The sequence below is a fragment of the Rhinolophus sinicus genome, chromosome 16 (assembly GCF_057876585.1).
Source record: "Rhinolophus sinicus isolate RSI-liver-muscle chromosome 16, RSI-T2T, whole genome shotgun sequence".
NCBI classification, from domain to species: Eukaryota; Metazoa; Chordata; class Mammalia; order Chiroptera; family Rhinolophidae; genus Rhinolophus; species Rhinolophus sinicus.
The window spans coordinates 49,005,622-49,012,460 of NC_142516.1; the positions used below are offsets into that span (position 1 = coordinate 49,005,622).

The 6,839-nt window shown below is 41.6% G+C and overlaps 1 pseudogene; it reads left to right on the forward strand.

Annotated features, from left to right (window-relative positions):
- The first annotated feature begins 4,940 nt into the window (after positions 1-4,940).
- LOC109446319 (protein SET-like) lies at positions 4,941-6,301 on the forward strand (annotated as a pseudogene).
- Positions 6,302-6,839: the final 538 nt, after the last annotated feature.

A 6,839-nucleotide genomic window follows, 5' to 3' on the forward strand; every position in this document is an offset into this window, starting at 1 on the left:
CTTCCTTCTGAGCCTCTGTCCTATTCAAAACACCATTTATTTCAAGAAACTGCTAGTTATTTCTGTTGCACGTCAAATGAGCTGCCAGACTGCTGCCTGAAATAAACCCGCTTGTTTATGGGGAACTTTGAAAGTTTCCTTTTAAACATGAGCTACTTAAACAACCAGAGCACTGCCTCCAGCTCCATCCCTCTTTAAAATATGTGAGCTGGGCAGGTAACTGGACAACTCAAAGCCTTGGTTCCTTCATCTTAAAAGTGGGAATAATGACGCAAGACTGCCCCACTTCAGGAAAACATTCAGTAAACCACAAAATGCCACCCAATGTCAAGTCTTATTATAATGAAGCAAAAGCTCCAGTATTTTCTGCAAATATTACTAAGAGTGTTACTAATGAGAAACCACACATGCTGTTCCCTGTAACCGTTTATTCTTTGCACACTCTGAGCCTGACTACCTGGCTTCATCATTCAGGTCTTTACATAGAGTTACTTCCCTAGAGAAAACCTCCTTGAGCCCTGGTCATAATCTGTCACCACATCTTTTAATGGACTTTCATTCTTAACACTCCTTACAATCTGTACATACACATTTATTTCTATGATTATGTGTCATGAGAGCAAGTTCTCTGTCTGCCATGTTTCACAGCTATAGCCTTAGTGTTCAGCACAGAGCCCAGCACCTAGTAGGCATCCAACAAATATTTATTAAAAGTGAATAAACATGGCTGTCTTTTCTAAGACTCTCTTCCCCAAAATATGGAGAAAAGATCTGGGATTTATTTTTCTTCCTATTTTCCCCAAAGGACTCTTTTCTCTTAAAAAAAAAAAAAAGTAGAGAAAAGAGAGCTTAACTTCTGTTTACACATGGCTAAATCTTTTTATCCAACCTTTTAGAGATTTTATGAATGGAAAAGTGATACTCAAGAAACTTTCCAAATTACAAAAGTTGGGACAGGGTTGACAGAAGCTCCTCTTTAGAACTATAGTGACCTTGAATTCCAGTGATGGTCTTCTGACAACCCCACCCCCGCCCCTGGGGGCTTTCCTGAGCATCTCCCCTTGCTTTTCAATCTTGCCGCTCCTCCATTGCTTCCCTAATCTCCATTAAAACTCCCCTGTCATGCGTTGCTTCTTTTAGGAGATGGAATTTGGCTTCAGTTTGAAATTGAGCTGTGATACACAAATCCATTTTCACGTGATCATATGTTTTCCCTTGAGAATAATACAGACATTCATACAACCATTATTTATGATTAAGCCACTAGCCTCTGTATAAAAGTATTGTGTTGGATATTGAGGAAAATCCAAAGGCTGATAAAAACATGGTTCTTGACTGATTTCCATTTCCCCAAAGAATGGCAGGATAGATGCTTTGAACAACTTCCCACAACAAAAGACTTATAAATTCTGGATAATATGTTATAAATATCCTATAAATTCATAGCTGACAAGATAATAAGGAAGTAAGAAAATGGTCTAGTTTCATTTTTTTGCATGTATCTGTCCAGTTTTCCCAACACCATTTATTGAATAGATTGTCTTTACTCCATTGTATATTTTGCCTCCTTTGTCATAGATTAATTGATCCTATAGGTGTGGATTTATTTCTGGGCTCTCTATGCTGTTCCATTGATCTATGTGTCAATTTTTATGCCAGTACCACGCTCTTTTGATTACTATGGCCTTGTAGGATAGTTTAATATCAGGTAGTGTGAGACCTCCAACTTTGTCCTTCTCTCTCAAGATTGCTGTGGCTATTCAGAGTCTTTTGTGGTTCCATATAAATTTTAGGATTCATTGTTCTAGTTCTGTGAAAACTACCGTTGGTATTTTGATGTGAACTATATTGAATCTTTAGGTTGCTTTGGGTAGTATGCACGTTTCCCCAGAGGTCAAAAACAAAGAAGAAGCTAAAAAACTGAGAGTAAGAGAAGGGGTTCTTTGCGTATCCTGGTGTGGGTTGTACCTATTTTTGTGACCCAGGGGCTTGTCTTTTAAGACTGTCACAGGTCTAGGACACAAGCCTTTTGGTTCTCCCTGAAAACTGAGTTGGAATTGATACCCTAACAGAAAGCTGGAGCTTTTAAAAGGATACACCTGGATAAAGTATGGACTAGAAAAATCACACCCCTTGGCCAAGATGACAAGGGAGTTTGTGTACCTGGGCCTTGGTTTTGGAGGCAGGGGTAAGGTGTAAGGAAAATATCTTCCATGAACATTTGTAACCACAAACCTGTCCTCACAGAGTTTTGGTATTGTAATTTATACTAGCTGTAAGGGCTGGGAACCCCCATTCATATATATTAATACCAAGAAGTGTTTCTGGGCTGTCAACACCCTTGGTGGTGTCTAGCAGAAGCAAGAACATACCATCAATCCAGGTTGCGTTTCCCACAGATAGAGCTCTACAGACCATGAACACAGAGGCCCAAATTTCAAAACTCATGCAAAAATAAAATATGATTTCAGCCATCTTGGAGTTTACAATCCTTTAGAAAAACAAGGTACGTATTCAATGAAATGTTATGCAAGATCAATTTCACCAAGCACTTTGCAGAGCAATTGCTTCAACCCAAAACATATGACTCTCAAAGGTAAAAATTTCAGGTACCGTAAGGAGCTAGTGAAGAAAACTTTTGTACAGGCAGGACCTTCTCTGTGCCCCTAAAAATCACGTAAGACTTCTTGATCCTACAGTTAGCTGGCTCCCAGGAAGTAGGTGAGAATTAGGAGGCTTGTACTTGCATCAGGAGAGCCTTATTCTCATTATAAACTGATTACCAAATCTAAATGATTTCTCATCAGATATATAGTCAAATACCTCAAACAGCATTCAGAAAGCTATTTCTAAAATCACATCAATACATAGAAATGTCACCTCCTATAGCAAGCAACTTATCTTCCCTTCTCCAACTGTATGAAGCAGGTCTTCCCTTGGCTTGGCAAAGAGTTCTAAGCTGCAACACCCTAAAAGCACCATCCGTAACAGAAAAAATTTGATAAATTGTACTTGATCAAAATTCAAAAATTTTATGCTTCCATAGACACCATTAAGAAAATAAAAAACAAGTCACAGACTGGGTGAAAGTATTTGCATATCATGTGTTTGATAAAGGACTTGTCTTCAGAATAAGAACTCTTAAAACTCAATAATAAAAAGATAAACAAGCCCATTAAAAAATGAGCAAATTAGTTGAATAGATATTTCACCAAAGATGGTGAAGGCATAATTAATTAGCACATAAAAACATGGTCAACATGATTAGTCATTGGGGAAATGCAAATTAAAATCACAATGAGGGAGGGGACAACCAAGATGGCATAGTAGGTAAACACTGTGCTTATCTTCTCTCACAACCACATCAAAATTACAACTAATCTACAAAATAACCATTATTGAGAATTGCCTAAAATCAAGCTGAACTGAAGCCTTTCAACTAAGGACACACAGAAGAAGCCACCTCCAGACTGGTAGGAGGGGCAGAGATGGGAACGGGCTGGTCCCACACCCACGTATGACCATTAACAATTGGGAAAGATATTTCAGCTGTGGGGGTCTGCCCCCCATTCCTCAGAGGAGCGAGAGATCCCAGTCCCACCCAGACCAGGATTCCAGTACTGGAGAGAGAAGTCCCTGTAATTTCTGGTTGTGAAAACCAGCAGAGATTGTGACTGAGTGACACTGAATGCAGCTGCACTCACAGGCACTCCTCTTAAAGGGACTGCACAGACTTACCCACCAACGGAATCACTGGCTCTGAGCTCCAGGGCTGGGGCAGCAGCTGGAAAGGTGGCAGGGATTTTTGGTGGAGAATTGAACTGTCTGGCTTGGGACAGGGGCTGGAGAGGCAGCTTTCTCCTGGACAGGGGAGGCCATTATTTCTTTGCTGAGTCCTCCCCCTTCCCTGCATGGGGACACAGGCGGCCACTATATCTGAGTCTCCGCCCTTCGTTCATCACGCTTTGGGGATTCGAGACCCAACCCTGCCTGAAAGTGGCACACCCAGGCCACTTTCGGTGGCTTTTTTTGTGCAGACTGCCTGTCTTGGTTCAAGCTGCAGAGTTTCCTAGGGTCTCTGAAAGGATTGAGGAACCCAGACAAGTAGCATCTGGCTTGAGCTGCCCTAGCTGAGCAGCCCTAAGTCGGCACTAGCAGCAGCCAGCCTTGGTTCACAACTTGGCCTCTCAAGGCGCTTCCAAGCACAGCGCGATGGCAGCCACCTGCAGATTTCTTTGTGGCTCCTGCTGGGTGACCCTGGGTTGGGCACGGGCTGTGGCTGAACTTGACCTACAGCGGATCCCCTCCAAGGTGGTCCTGGGGCTGGTGCCCCCAGTGGCCAGCTTCAAAACGAGCTGGAGCATAACCCAGCTGCCTCCAAGTATGACACACCCAAAGGACAGATTGGGCATTTACCAGAGTCCTGCTGAGGCAGATCCTGCTCCATAGGATCAATCCCTGCACAACAACCCTTCCACTGTAGTCAAGCCCAGTCCTTACAACCAGTGAGCCCAAGGGTCAGTCCCTCATATTGTTGTGCAGTTATCAACCAAGGCTCAACTACAAGAGGAGGGCACACACAACCAACACAAGGGACACCCTTAGAGTGCATGTCTCAAGGGACCAGAAAGACTGCGCCACTGAACCCCACAGCACACCTACTATATGAGGCCACGCTACTAAGACCGGAAGACATAGCAGCCCTACCTAATACATAGAAACAAACACAGGGAGGCAGCCAAAATGGGGAGACAAAGAAACATGTCCCAAATGGAAGAACAGAACAAAGCTCCAGAAAAAGAACTAAGCAAAACGGAGATAAGCAATCTATCACATGCAGAGTTTCAAACATTGGTAATGGGAATGCTCACTGAGTTCTCAGCTTCTTCCTGACGTTCATCCTCCTTTGATCTCATTCTCTGACTTTCCTCAGTATAGCCCCCAAACGCCAATCTTCACTCCCACCTCAAATGAAGAAACCAAGACTGCCTCCTGCCCCCAAGCCAGAGAAGACATCGACCTCTCTGGACTTGCTGAAGGGAGAAAAAGAACAGCAAGAAGCAATTGAACATATTGATGAAGTACAAAATGAAACAGACAGACTTAATGAACAAGCCAGTGAGGAGATTTTGAAAGTAGAACAGAAATATAACAAACTCTGCCAACCATTTTTTCAGAAGAGGTCCGAATTGGTTGCCAAAATCCCAAATTTTGGGGTAACAACATTTGTCAACCATAAGTGTCTGCACTGCTTGGGGAAGAAGACGAAGAAGCACTGCATTATTTGACAAGAGTTGAAGTGACAGAATTTGAAGATATAAAATCAGGTTACAGAACAGATTTTTATTTTGACGAAAATCCTTACTTCGAAAATAAAGTTCTCTCCAAAGAATTTCATCTGAATGAGAGTGGTGATCCATCTTCAAAGTCCACTGAAATCAAATGGAAATCTGGAAAGGATTTGACGAAACGTTCAAGTCAAAAACAGAATAAAGCCAGCAGGAAGAGACAGCATGAGAAAGCAGAGAGCTTCTTTACCTGGTTTACTGATCATGCTGAGGCAGGTGCAGATGAGTGAGGAGAAGTCATCGAAGATGATATTTGGCCAAATCTGCTACAGTACTACTTGGTTCCTGGCATGGATGATGAAGAAGAGGAAGGAGAAGAAGATGATGATGATGAAGAAGAGGAAGGGTTGGAAGATATTGAAGAAGGTTGGAAGGTGAAGAAGATGAAGATGATGATGAGGGAGAGGAAGATGAAGGAGAAGATGACTAATAGAACATTGATAGATTCCAACCTTTTTAAATTTTCTCCAGTCCCTGGGAGCAAGTTGCAGTCTTTTGTTTTTTTTCCCACTTGTGCTCAGTCGCCCTGTTTTTGAGGTCTCTTTTCTCTCCTTTACACCAAGGTTCTCACCTTATTTGGGGGGAAATAACTTCAGCAGAATACATTGGGAAAAGAATCTCTGTCCCTTTCTGTTCCAAATTCATTTTTATCCCTTCCTGTCTTTATGGAATCAACACCACTGTGCTCTGTGGGAAAAAGAAAAACCTGCGGCTCCCTTAGCTCTGCTGGAAGCTGGAGGGTGCTAGGCCCCTGTGTAGTAGTTCATAGAATTCTAGCTTTTTTCCTCCTTTCTCTGTATATTGGGCTCAGAGATTACACTGTGTCTCTATGTGAATATGGACAGTTAGCATTTACCAACATGTATCTGTCTGCTTTCTCTTGTTTAAAAAAAGAAAACAAAAAACAAACAAAATGGGGTTATAGAAGGTCAGCAAAGGGTGAGTTTGAGATGTTTGGGTGGGTTAAGTGGGCATTTTGACAACATGGCTTCTCCTTTGGCATGTTTAATTGTGATGTTTAACAGATATCCTTGCAGTTTAAGATGACACTTTTAAAATAAAATTTTCTCCTAATGATGACTTGAGCCCTGCCACTCGATGGGAGAATCAGCAGAAGCTGTAGGATCTTATTTGGAATTGATATCCTCTATTATAATTTTGTGCCTCTTTATTTTTAAATTTTCTTTTTGTTTCACTGGAAAGGAAAGATGATGCTCAGTTTTAAACGTTAAAAATGTACAAGTGGCTTTGCTACAATAAAACTAAATGTGTACACATACACACACACAAAAGAATACTCACTGATCTCAGGGAGAACTTCAACAGAGAGATAGGAAGCATAAAAATGGAGATGGAAACCATGAAAAAGAACCAGTCAGTAATAAAGGATACAATAACAGAAATGAAGAATATATTCTAGGGAACCAACAGTAGATTAGATGAAGCAGAGGATCCAATCAGTGATGTAGAAGATAAGGTAGCAGAAAATAC